This window comes from Chiloscyllium punctatum, chromosome 4 (genome assembly GCF_047496795.1).
Source record: "Chiloscyllium punctatum isolate Juve2018m chromosome 4, sChiPun1.3, whole genome shotgun sequence".
NCBI classification, from domain to species: domain Eukaryota; kingdom Metazoa; phylum Chordata; class Chondrichthyes; order Orectolobiformes; family Hemiscylliidae; genus Chiloscyllium; species Chiloscyllium punctatum.
Genome location: NC_092742.1, coordinates 3,762,558 through 3,777,503, shown reverse-complemented (window position 1 = coordinate 3,777,503; position 14,946 = coordinate 3,762,558).

The window sequence follows — 14,946 nt, the reverse complement described above, 5'->3', positions numbered from 1 at the left end:
CATTCTCTATTACATTCTCTCTCTCTCACATTCTCTCTCTATTACATTCTCTCTCTCTCTCACACACACACACACATTCTCTTTCTCTCTCGCACACTCTCTCTCTCTCGCACACTCTCTCTCTCTCACACGTTCTCTCTCTCACACATTCTCTCTCTCTCATATTCTCTCTCTCTATTACATTCTCTCTCTCATATTCTCTCTCTCTCACATTCTCTCTCTCTATTACATTCTCTCTCTCTCTAATTCTTTCTCTCTATTACATTCTCTCCCTCACATTCTCTCTCTTTTATTACATTCTCTCTCTCACACATTCTCTCTCTCTCACATTCTCTCTCTCTATTACATTCTCTCTCTCACATTCTCTCTCTCTCACATTATCTCTATTACATTCTCTCTCACACACATTCTCTCTCTCTGTTACATTCTCTCTCTCTATTACATTCTCTCACTCACACATTCTCTCTCTCTATTACATTCTCTCTCTCTATTACATTCTCTCTCTCTCACATTCTCTCACTCTCACAGTCTCTTTCTCTATTACATTCTCTCTCACATTATCTCTCTCTATTACATTCTCTCTCTCTATTACATTCTCTCTCTCACATTCTCTCTCTCTATTACATTCTCTGACTCACACGTTCTCTCTCTCTATTACATTCTCTCTCACATACTCTCTCTCTATTACATTCTCTCTCTCTCTCACATTCTCTCAATGTATTACATTCTCTCTCTCACACATTCTCTCTCTGTATTACATTCTCTCTCTCTCACATTCTCTCTCTCTATTACATTCTCTCACTCTCACAGTCTCTTTCTCTGTTACATTCTCTCTCACATCTCTCTCTATTACATTCTCTCTCACATTCTCTCTCTATTACATTCTCTCTCTCACATACTCTCTCTCTATTACATTCTCTCTCTTTCTCACATTCTCTCTCTATTACAATCTCTCTCTCTATTACATTGTCTCTCTCACACACACATTCTCTCTCTCTATTACATTCTCTCTCTCGCACATTCTCTCTCTCTATTACATGCTCTCTCTTTATTACATTCTCTCTGTCTCACATTCTCTCTCTCTTTTACATTCTCTCTCTCTATTACATTCTCTCTTTCTCACATTCTCTCTCTCTATTACATTGTCTGTCTCACACACGCATTCTCTCTCAATCTATTACATTCTCTCTCTCTCACATTCTCTCTCTCACACATTCTCTCTCTGTATTACATTCTCTCTCTCTCACATTCTCTCTCTCTATCACATTCTCTCACTCTCACAGTCTCTTTCTCTGTTACATTCTCTCTCACATTATCTCTCTCTATTACATTCTCTCTCACATTCTCTCTCTATTACATTCTCTCTCTATTACATACTCTCTCTGTCTCACATTCTCTCTCTCTTTTACATTCTCTCTCTCTATTACATTGTCTCTCTCACACACACATTCTCTCTCTCTATTACATTCTCTCTCTCTATTATTCTTTCTCTCTCACATTCTCTCTCTCTCTGTTACATTCTCTCTCTCACATTCTCTATCTCTCATATTCTCTCTCTATTACATTCTCTCTCTCTCTCTCACACTCTCTCTCTCTCGCACACTCTCTCTCTCGCACATTCTCTCTCTCTCGCACATTCTCTCTCTCACACATACTGTCTCTCTATTACATTCTCTCTCACATACTCTCTCTCTATTACATTCTCTCTCTCTCACATTCTCTCAATCTATTACATTCTCTCTCTCTCACATTCTCTCTCTCACACATTCTCTCTCTGTATTACATTCTCTCTCTCTATTACATTCTCTCTCCCTCACATTATGTCTCTCTATTACATTCTCTCTCATATTCTCTCTCTATTACATTCTCTCTCTCTCACATTCTCTCTCTCTATTACATTCTCTCTCTCTATTACATTCTCTCTCTCTCACATTCTCTCTCTGTATTACATTCTCACTTTCTCACATTCTCTCTCTCTATTACATTGTCTCTCTCACACACACATTCTCTCTCTATTACATTCTCTCTCTCTATTACATTCTCTCTCTCACATTCTCTCTCTCACAGATTCTCTCTCTCTCACATTCTCTCTCTCTATTATTCTTTCTCTCTCACATTCTCTCTCTCTATTACATTCTCTCTCTCACATTCTCTATCTCTCATATTCTCTCTATTACATTCTCTCTCTCTCACATTCTCTCTCTATTACATTCTCTCTCTCTCCATTACATTCTCTCTCTCTCTCACACATTCTCTCTCTCTCTCACACACACACATTCTCTTTCTATCTCACACACTCTCTCACTCTCGCACACGCTCTCTCTCTCGCACACTCTCTCTCTCGCATACTCTCTCTCTGTCGCACATTCTCTCTCTCACACATCCTCTCTCTCTCATATTCTCCTTCTCTCACATTCTCTCTCTCTATTACATTCTCTAGCTCTCTAATTCTTTCTCTCTATTACATTCTCTCCCTCACATTCTCTCTCTCTTATTACATTCTCTGTCTCTCACATTCTCTCTCTCATTCTCTCTCTCTATTACATTCTCTCTCTCACATTCTCTCTATTACATTCTCTCTCTCTCACATTATCTCTATTACATTCTCTGACTCACACATTCTCTCTCTCTATTACATTCTCTCTCACATACTCTCTCTCTATTACATTCTCTCTCTCTCACATTCTCTCAATGTATTACATTCTCTCTCTCACACATTCTCTCTCTCTATTACATTCTCTCTCTCTCACATTCTCTCTCTCTATTACATTCTCTCACTCTCAGTCTCTTTCTCTGTTACATTCTCTCTCACATTATCTCTCTCTATTACATTCTCTCTCACATACTCTCTCTCTATTACATTCTTTCTCTTTCTCACATTCTCTCTCTATTACATTCTCTCTCTCTATTACATTGTCTCTCTCACACACACATTCTCTCTCTCTATTACATTCTCTCTCTATTACATTCTCTCTCTATTACATTCTCTCTCTCTATTACATTCTCTCTCTTTATTACATTCTCTCTCTCACAGATTCTCTCTCTCTCTCTATTACATTCTCTCTCTGTATTACATTCTCTCTCTCTCACATTCTCTCTTACATTCTCTCTCTCTCACATTCTCTCTCTATTACATTCTCTCTCTCACTCACACACATTCTCTTTCTCCCTCTCAAACATTCTCTCTCTGTATTACATTCTCTCTCTCTCACACATTCTCTCTCTCTCTATTAAATTCTCTCTCTCTCACATTCTCTCACTATTACATTCTCTCCCTCTATTACATTCTCTCTCTCTCTCTCACATTCTCTATTACATTTTCTCTCTCTCACATTCTCTATTACATTTTCTCTCTCTCACATTCTCTCTCTATTACATTCTCTCGCTCTCACACACACACATTCTCTTTCTCTCTCTCTCACATTCTCTCTCTCTCTGTATTACATTCTCTCTCTCACACACATTCTCTCTCTCTCACATTCTCTCTATTAAATTCTCTCTCTCTCACATTCTCTCTCTATTACATTATCTCTCTCACATTCTCTATTACATTCTCTCTCTCACACATTCTCTCTCTCTCTCACACACACACACATTCTCTTTCTCTCTCGCACACTCTCTCTCTCGCACACTCTCTCTCTCGCACACTCTCTCTCTCTCACACATTCTCTCTCTCTCGTATTCTCTCTCTCTATTACATTCTCTCTCTCATATTCTCTCTCTCACACATTCTCTCTCTCTATTACATTCTCTCTCTCTCTAATTCTTTCTCTCTATTACATTCTCTCCCTCACATTCTCTCTGTCTTATTACATTCTCTCTCTCACACATTCTCTCTCTCTATTACATTCTCTCTCTCACATTCTCTCTCTCTCTCACATTATCTCTATTACATTCTCTCTCCCACACATTCTCTCTCTCTGTTACATTCTCTCTCTCTATTACATTCTCTCACTCACACATTCTCTCTCTCTATTACATTCTCTCTCTCTATTACATTCTCTCTCACATACTCTCTCTCTATTACATTCTCTCTCTCTCACATTCTCTCAATCTATTACATTCTCTCACACATTCTCTCTCTGTATTATATTCTCTCTCTCTCACATTCTCTCACTCTCACAGTCTCTTTCTCTATTACATTCTCTCTCACATTATCTCTCTCTATTACATTCTCTCTCTCTCACATTCTCTCAATCTATTACATTCTCTCTCTCTCACATTCTCTCTATTACATTCTCTCTCTCTCACATTCTCTCTCTCTATTACATTCTCTCAATCTCACGGTCTCTTTCTCTATTACATTCTCTCTCACATTATCTCTCTCTATTACATTCTCTCTCACATTCTCTCTCTCTATTACATTCTCTCTCTCTATTACATTCTCTCTCTTTCTCACATTCTCTCTCTCTTACATCGTCTCTCTCTCTCACATTCTCTCTCTCTCACATTCTCTCTCTCTATTACATTGTCTCTCTCACACACACATTCTCTCTCTCTATTACATTCTCTCTCACATACTCTCTCTCTATTACATTCTCTCTCTTTCACATTCTCTCAATCTATTACATTCTCACACACATTCTCTCTCTGTATTACATTCTCTCTCTCTCACATTCTCTCACTCTCACAGTCTCTTTCTCTATTACATTCTCTCTCACATTATCTCTCTCTATTACATTCTCTCTCTCTATTACATTCTCTCTCTCACATTCTCTCTCTCTATTACATTCTCTGACTCACACGTTCTCTCTCTCTATTACATTCGCTCTCACATACTCTCTCTCTATTACATTCTCTCACTCTCAGTCTCTTTCTCTGTTACATTCTCTCTCACATTATCTCTCTCTATTACATTCTCTCTCACATACTCTCTCTCTATTACATTCTTTCTCTTTCTCACATTCTCTCTCTATTACATTCTCTCTCTCTATTACATTGTCTCTCTCACACACACATTCTCTCTCTCTATTACATTCTCTCTCTATTACATTCTCTCTCTCTATTACATTCTCTCTCTATTACATTCTCTCTCTCTATTACATTCTCTCTCTCTCACATTCTCTCTTACATTCTCTCTCTCTCACATTCTCTCTGTATTACATTCTCTCTCTCACTCACACACATTCTCTTTCTCTCTCTCAAACATTCTCTCTCTCTGTATTACATTCTCTCTCTCACACATTCTCTCTCTCTCTATTAAATTCTCTCTCTCACATTCTCTCACTATTACATTCTCTCCCTCTATTACATTCTCTCTCTCTCTCACATTCTCTATTACATTTTCTCTCTCTCACATTCTCTATTACATTTTCTCTCTCTCACATTCTCTCTCTATTACATTCTCTCGCTCTCACACACACACATTCTCTTTCTCTCTCTCTCACATTCTCTCTCTCTCTGTATTACATTCTCTCTCTCACACACATTCTCTCTCTCTCACATTCTCTCTATTAAATTCTCTCTCTCTCACATTCTCTCTCTATTACATTATCTCTCTCACATTCTCTATTACATTCTCTCTCTCTCACATTCTCTCTCTATTACATTCTCTCTCTCTCTCTCACACACACACACATTCTCTTTCTCTCTCGCACACTCTCTCTCTCTCGCACACTCTCTCTCTCTCACACGTTCTCTCTCTCACACATTCTCTCTCTCTCATATTCTCTCTCTCTATTACATTCTCTCTCTCATATTCTCTCTCTCTCACATTCTCTCTCTCTATTACATTCTCTCTCTCTCTAATTCTTTCTCTCTATTACATTCTCTCCCTCACATTCTCTCTCTTTTATTACATTCTCTCTCTCACACATTCTCTCTCTCTCACATTCTCTCTCTCTATTACATTCTCTCTCTCACATTCTCTCTCTCTCACATTATCTCTATTACATTCTCTCTCACACACATTCTCTCTCTCTGTTACATTCTCTCTCTCTATTACATTCTCTCACTCACACATTCTCTCTCTCTATTACATTCTCTCTCTCTATTACATTCTCTCTCTCTCACATTCTCTCACTCTCACAGTCTCTTTCTCTATTACATTCTCTCTCACATTATCTCTCTCTATTACATTCTCTCTCTCTATTACATTCTCTCTCTCACATTCTCTCTCTCTATTACATTCTCTGACTCACACGTTCTCTCTCTCTATTACATTCTCTCTCACATACTCTCTCTCTATTACATTCTCTCTCTCTCTCACATTCTCTCAATGTATTACATTCTCTCTCTCACACATTCTCTCTCTGTATTACATTCTCTATCTCTCACATTCTCTCTCTCTATTACATTCTCTCACTCTCACAGTCTCTTTCTCTGTTACATTCTCTCTCACATCTCTCTCTATTACATTCTCTCTCACATTCTCTCTCTATTACATTCTCTCTCTCACATACTCTCTCTCTATTACATTCTCTCTCTTTCTCACATTCTCTCTCTATTACAATCTCTCTCTCTATTACATTGTCTCTCTCACACACACATTCTCTCTCTCTATTACATTCTCTCTCTCGCACATTCTCTCTCTCTATTACATGCTCTCTCTTTATTACATTCTCTCTGTCTCACATTCTCTCTCTCTTTTACATTCTCTCTCTCTATTACATTCTCTCTTTCTCACATTCTCTCTCTCTATTACATTGTCTGTCTCACACACGCATTCTCTCTCAATCTATTACATTCTCTCTCTCTCACATTCTCTCTCTCACACATTCTCTCTCTGTATTACATTCTCTCTCTCTCACATTCTCTCTCTCTATCACATTCTCTCACTCTCACAGTCTCTTTCTCTGTTACATTCTCTCTCACATTATCTCTCTCTATTACATTCTCTCTCACATTCTCTCTCTATTACATTCTCTCTCTATTACATACTCTCTCTGTCTCACATTCTCTCTCTCTTTTACATTCTCTCTCTCTATTACATTGTCTCTCTCACACACACATTCTCTCTCTCTATTACATTCTCTCTCTCTATTATTCTTTCTCTCTCACATTCTCTCTCTCTCTGTTACATTCTCTCTCTCACATTCTCTATCTCTCATATTCTCTCTCTATTACATTCTCTCTCTCTCTCTCACACTCTCTCTCTCTCGCACACTCTCTCTCTCTCGCACATTCTCTCTCTCTCGCACATTCTCTCTCTCACACATACTGTCTCTCTATTACATTCTCTCTCACATACTCTCTCTCTATTACATTCTCTCTCTCTCACATTCTCTCAATCTATTACATTCTCTCTCTCTCACATTCTCTCTCTCACACATTCTCTCTCTGTATTACATTCTCTCTCTCTATTACATTCTCTCTCCCTCACATTATCTCTCTCTATTACATTCTCTCTCATATTCTCTCTCTATTACATTCTCTCTCTCTCACATTCTCTCTCTCTATTACATTCTCTCTCTCTATTACATTCTCTCTCTCTCACATTCTCTCTCTGTATTACATTCTCACTTTCTCACATTCTCTCTCTCTATTACATTGTCTCTCTCACACACACATTCTCTCTCTATTACATTCTCTCTCTCTATTACATTCTCTCTCTCACATTCTCTCTCTCACAGATTCTCTCTCTCTCACATTCTCTCTCTCTATTATTCTTTCTCTCTCACATTCTCTCTCTCTATTACATTCTCTCTCTCACATTCTCTATCTCTCATATTCTCTCTATTACATTCTCTCTCTCTCTCTCACATTCTCTCTCTATTACATTCTCTCTCTCTCCATTACATTCTCTCTCTCTCTCACACATTCTCTCTCTCTCTCACACACACACATTCTCTTTCTATCTCACACACTCTCTCACTCTCGCACACGCTCTCTCTCTCGCACACTCTCTCTCTCGCATACTCTCTCTCTGTCGCACATTCTCTCTCTCACACATCCTCTCTCTCTCATATTCTCTCTCTCATATTCTCCTTCTCTCACATTCTCTCTCTCTATTACATTCTCTCTCTCTCTAATTCTTTCTCTCTATTACATTCTCTCCCTCACATTCTCTCTCTCTTATTACATTCTCTGTCTCTCACATTCTCTCTCTCATTCTCTCTCTCTATTACATTCTCTCTCTCACATTCTCTCTATTACATTCTCTCTCTCTCACATTATCTCTATTACATTCTCTGACTCACACATTCTCTCTCTCTATTACATTCTCTCTCACATACTCTCTCTCTATTACATTCTCTCTCTCTCACATTCTCTCAATGTATTACATTCTCTCTCTCACACATTCTCTCTCTCTATTACATTCTCTCTCTCTCACATTCTCTCTCTCTATTACATTCTCTCACTCTCAGTCTCTTTCTCTGTTACATTCTCTCTCACATTATCTCTCTCTATTACATTCTCTCTCACATACTCTCTCTCTATTACATTCTTTCTCTTTCTCACATTCTCTCTCTATTACATTCTCTCTTTCTATTACATTGTCTCTCTCACACACACATTCTCTCTCTCTATTACATTCTCTCTCTATTACATTCTCTCTCTCTATTACATTCTCTCTCTATTACATTCTCTCTCTCTATTACATTCTCTCTCTCTCACATTCTCTCTTACATTCTCTCTCTCTCACATTCTCTCTGTATTACATTCTCTCTCTCACTCACACACATTCTCTTTCTCTCTCTCAAACATTCTCTCTCTCTGTATTACATTCTCTCTCTCTCACACATTCTCTCTCTCTCTATTAAATTCTCTCTCTCACATTCTCTCACTATTACATTCTCTCCCTCTATTACATTCTCTCTCTCTCTCACATTCTCTATTACATTTTCTCTCTCTCACATTCTCTATTACATTTTCTCTCTCTCACATTCTCTCTCTATTACATTCTCTCGCTCTCACACACACACATTCTCTTTCTCTCTCTCTCACATTCTCTCTCTCTCTGTATTACATTCTCTCTCTCACACACATTCTCTCTCTCTCACATTCTCTCTATTAAATTCTCTCTCTCTCACATTCTCTCTCTATTACATTATCTCTCTCACATTCTCTATTACATTCTCTCTCTCTCACATTCTCTCTCTATTACATTCTCTCTCTCTCTCTCACACACACACACATTCTCTTTCTCTCTCGCACACTCTCTCTCTCTCGCACACTCTCTCTCTCTCACACGTTCTCTCTCTCACACATTCTCTCTCTCTCTCATATTCTCTCTCTCTATTACATTCTCTCTCTCATATTCTCTCTCTCTCACATTCTCTCTCTCTATTACATTCTCTCTCTCTCTAATTCTTTCTCTCTATTACATTCTCTCCCTCACATTCTCTCTCTCACACATTCTCTCTCTCTCACATTCTCTCTCTCTATTACATTCTCTCTCACATACTCTCTCTCTATTACATTCTCTCTCTCTCACATTCTCTCTCTCTCACATTCTCTCAATCTATTACATTCTCTCTCACACACATTCTCTCTCTGTATTACATTCTCTCTCTCTCACATTCTCTCTCTCTATTACATTCTCTCACTCTCACAGTCTCTTTCTCTGTTACATTCTCTCTCACATTATCTCTCTCTATTACATTCTCTCTCACATTCTCTCTCTATTACATTCTCTCTCTCTTACATACTCTCTCTCTATTACATTCTCTCTCTTTCTCACATTCTCTCTCTCACATTCTCTCTCTCTATTACATTGTCTCTCTCGCGCATTCTCTCTCTCTATTACATTCTCTCTCTCTCACATTCTCTCTCTCTATTACATTCTCTCTCACATACTCTCTCTCTATTACATTCTCTCTCTCTCACATTCTCTCAATCTATTACATTCTCTCTCTCTCACATTCTCTCTCTCACACATTCTCTCTCTGTATTACATTCTCTCTCTCTCACATTCTCTCTCTCTATTACATTCTCTGTCTCTCACATTCTCTCTCACATTCTCTCTCTATTACATTCTCTCTCTCTATTACATTCTCTCTCTCCCTCACATTCTCTCTTATTACATTCTCTCTCTCACACATTCTCTCTCTCAAATTCTCTCTATTACATTCTCTCTCTCACACATTATCTCTATTACATTCTCTCTCTCACACATTCTCTCTCTCTGTTACATTCTCTCTCTCTATTACATTCTCTCTCTCACATTCTCTCTCTCTATTACATTCTCTGACTCACACATTCTCTCTCTCTATTACATTCTCTCTCACATACTCTCTCTCTATTACATTCTCTCTCTCTCTCACATTCTCTCAATGTATTACATTCTTTCTCTCACACATTCTCTCTCTGTATTACATTCTCTCTCTCTCACATTCTCTCTCTCTATTACATTCTCTCACTCTCACAGTCTCTTTCTCTGTTACATTCTCTCTCACATCTCTCTCTATTACATTCTCTCTCACATTCTCTCTCTATTACATTATCTCTCTCAGACATTCTCTCTCTCTATTACATTCTCTCTCTCTATTACATTCTCTCTTTCTCGCATTCTCTCTCTCACATTCTCTCTCTATTACATTTTCTCTCTTTCTCACATTCTCTCTTTCTTTTACATTCTCTCTCTCTATTACATTGTCTCTCTCACACACACATTCTCTCTCTCTATTACATTTTCTCTCTCTATTACATTCTCTCTCTGTATTATTCTTTCTCTCTCACATTCTCTCTCTCTCTGTTACATTCTCTCTCTCACATTCTCTATCTCTCATATTCTCTCTCTATTACATTCTCTCTCTCTCTATTACATTCTCTTTCTCTCTCGCACACTCTCTCTCTCGCACATTCTCTCTCTCTCGCACATTCTCTCTCTCACACATTCTGTCTCTTTCATATTCTCTCTCTCTATTACATTCTCTCTCTCATATTCTCTCTCTCTCACATTCTCTCTCTCTATTACATTCTCTGACTCACACATTCTCTCTCTCTATTACATTCTCTCTCACATACTCTCTCTCTATTACATTCTCTCTCTCTCACATTCTCTCTCTCTCACATTCTCTCTCTCTCACATTCTCTCAATCTATTACATTCTCTCTCACACACATTCTCTCTCTGTATTACATTCTCTCTCTCTCACATTCTCTCTCTCTATTACATTCTCTCACTCTCACAGTCTCTTTCTCTGTTACATTCTCTCTCACATTATCTCTCTCTATTACATTCTCTCTCACATTCTCTCTCTATTACATTCTCTCTCTCTTACATACTGTCTCTCTATTACATTCTCTCTCTTTCTCACATTCTCTCTCTCACATTCTCTCTCTCTATTACATTCGCTCTCACATACTCTCTCTCTATTACATTCTCTCTCTCTCACATTCTCTCAATCTATTACATTCTCTCTCTCACACATTCTCTCTCTGTATTACATTCTCTCTCTCTCACATTCTCTCTCTCTATTACATTCTCTCTCCCTCACATTATCTCTCTCTATTACATTCTCTCTCATATTCTCTCTCTATTACATTCTCTCTCTCTATTACATTCTCTCTCTCTCACATTCTCTCTCTCTATTACATTCTCACTTTCTCACATTCTCACTCTCTATTACATTGTCTCTCTCACACACATTCTCTCTCTCTCACATTCTCTCTATTAAATTCTCTCTCTCTCACATTCTCTCTCTATTACATTATCTCTCTCACATTCTCTATTACATTCTCTCTCTCTCACATTCTCTCTCTATTACATTCTCTCTCTCTCTCTCACACACACACACATTCTCTTTCTCTCTCGCACACTCTCTCTCTCTCTCGCACACGCTCTCTCTCTCGCACACTCTCTCTCTCTCGCACACTCTCTCTCTCGCATACTCTCTCTCTGTCGCACATTCTCTCTCTCACACATCCTCTCTCTCACACATCCTCTCTCTCTCATATTCTCTCTCTCTCACATTCTCTCTCTATTACATTCTCTCTCTCTCTAATTCTTTCTCTCTATTACATTCTCTCCCTCACATTCTCTCTCTCTTATTACATTCTCTCTCTCACACATTCTCTCTCTATTACATTCTCTGTCTCTCACATTCTCTCTCTCATTCTCTCTCTCTATTACATTCTCTCTCTCACATTCTCTCTATTACATTCTCTCTCTCTCACATTATCTCTATTACATTCTCTGACTCACACATTCTCTCTCTCTATTACATTCTCTCTCACATACTCTCTCTCTATTACATTCTCTCTCTCTCACATTCTCTCAATGTATTACATTCTCTCTCTCACACATTCTCTCTCTCTATTACATTCTCTCTCTCTCACATTCTCTCTCTCTATTACATTCTCTCACTCTCAGTCTCTTTCTCTGTTACATTCTCTCTCACATTATCTCTCTCTATTACATTCTCTCTCACATACTCTCTCTCTATTACATTCTTTCTCTTTCTCACATTCTCTCTCTATTACATTCTCTCTCTCTATTACATTGTCTCTCTCACACACACATTCTCTCTCTCTATTACATTCTCTCTCTATTACATTCTCTCTCTCTATTACATTCTCTCTCTATTACATTCTCTCTCTCTATTACATTCTCTCTCTCTCACATTCTCTCTTACATTCTCTCTCTCTCACATTCTCTCTGTATTACATTCTCTCTCTCACTCACACACATTCTCTTTCTCTCTCTCAAACATTCTCTCTCTCTGTATTACATTCTCTCTCTCTCACACATTCTCTCTCTCTCTATTAAATTCTCTCTCTCACATTCTCTCACTATTACATTCTCTCCCTCTATTACATTCTCTCTCTCTCTCACATTCTCTATTACATTTTCTCTCTCTCACATTCTCTATTACATTTTCTCTCTCTCACATTCTCTCTCTATTACATTCTCTCGCTCTCACACACACACATTCTCTTTCTCTCTCTCTCACATTCTCTCTCTCTCTGTATTACATTCTCTCTCTCACACACATTCTCTCTCTCTCACATTCTCTCTATTAAATTCTCTCTCTCTCACATTCTCTCTCTATTACATTATCTCTCTCACATTCTCTATTACATTCTCTCTCTCTCACATTCTCTCTCTATTACATTCTCTCTCTCTCTCTCACACACACACACATTCTCTTTCTCTCTCGCACACTCTCTCTCTCTCGCACACTCTCTCTCTCTCACACGTTCTCTCTCTCACACATTCTCTCTCTCTCTCATATTCTCTCTCTCTATTACATTCTCTCTCTCATATTCTCTCTCTCTCACATTCTCTCTCTCTATTACATTCTCTCTCTCTCTAATTCTTTCTCTCTATTACATTCTCTCCCTCACATTCTCTCTCTCACACATTCTCTCTCTCTCACATTCTCTCTCTCTATTACATTCTCTCTCTCACATTCTCTCTCTCTCACATTATCTCTATTACATTCTCTCTCACACACATTCTCTCTCTCTGTTACATTCTCTCTCTCTATTACATTCTCTCACTCACACATTCTCTCTCTCTATTACATTCTCTCTCTCTATTACATTCTCTCTCACATACTCTCTCTCTATTACATTCTCTCTCTTTCACATTCTCTCAATCTATTACATTCTCACACACATTCTCTCTCTGTATTACATTCTCTCTCTCTCACATTCTCTCACTCTCACAGTCTCTTTCTCTATTACATTCTCTCTCACATTATCTCTCTCTATTACATTCTCTCTCTCTATTACATTCTCTCTCTCACATTCTCTCTCTCTATTACATTCTCTGACTCACACGTTCTCTCTCTCTATTACATTCGCTCTCACATACTCTCTCTCTATTACATTCTCTCTCTCTCTCACATTCTCTCAATGTATTACATTCTCTCTCTCACACATTCTCTCTCTGTATTACATTCTCTCTCTCTCACATTCTCTCTCTCTATTACATTCTCTCACTCTCACAGTCTCTTTCTCTGTTACATTCTCTCTCACATCTCTCTCTATTACATTCTCTCTCACATTCTCTCTCTATTACATTCTCTCTCTCACATACTCTCTCTCTATTACATTCTCTCTCTTTCTCACATTCTCTCTCTATTACAATCTCTCTCTCTATTACATTGTCTCTCTCACACACACATTCTCTCTCTCTATTACATTCTCTCTCTCGCACATTCTCTCTCTCTATTACATTCTCTCTCTATTACATTCTCTCTCTCTATTACATTCTCTCTCTCTCACATTCTCTCTCTCTCACATTCTCTCTGTATTACATTCTCTCTCTCACTCACACACATTCTCTTTCTCTCTCTCTATTACATTCTCTCTCTCTCACATTCTCTCTCTCTATTACATTCTCACTTTCTCACATTCTCACTCTCTATTACATTGTCTCTCTCACACACATTCTCTCTCTCTCACATTCTCTCTATTAAATTCTCTCTCTCTCACATTCTCTCTCTATTACATTATCTCTCTCACATTCTCTATTACATTCTCTCTCTCTCACATTCTCTCTCTATTACATTCTCTCTCTCTCTCTCACACACACACACATTCTCTTTCTCTCTCGCACACTCTCTCTCTCTCTCGCACACGCTCTCTCTCTCGCACACTCTCTCTCTCTCGCACACTCTCTCTCTCGCATACTCTCTCTCTGTCGCACATTCTCTCTCTCACACATCCTCTCTCTCACACATCCTCTCTCTCTCATATTCTCTCTCTCTCACATTCTCTCTCTATTACATTCTCTCTCTCTCTAATTCTTTCTCTCTATTACATTCTCTCCCTCACATTCTCTCTCTCTTATTACATTCTCTCTCTCACACATTCTCTCTCTATTACATTCTCTGTCTCTCACATTCTCTCTCTCATTCTCTCTCTCTATTACATTCTCTCTCTCACATTCTCTCTATTACATTCTCTCTCTCTCACATTATCTCTGTTACATTCTCTGACTCACACATTCTCTCTCTCTATTACATTCTCTCTCACATACTCTCTCTCTATTACATTCTCTCTCTCTCACATTCTCTCAATGTATTACATTCTCTCTCTCACACATTCTCTCTCT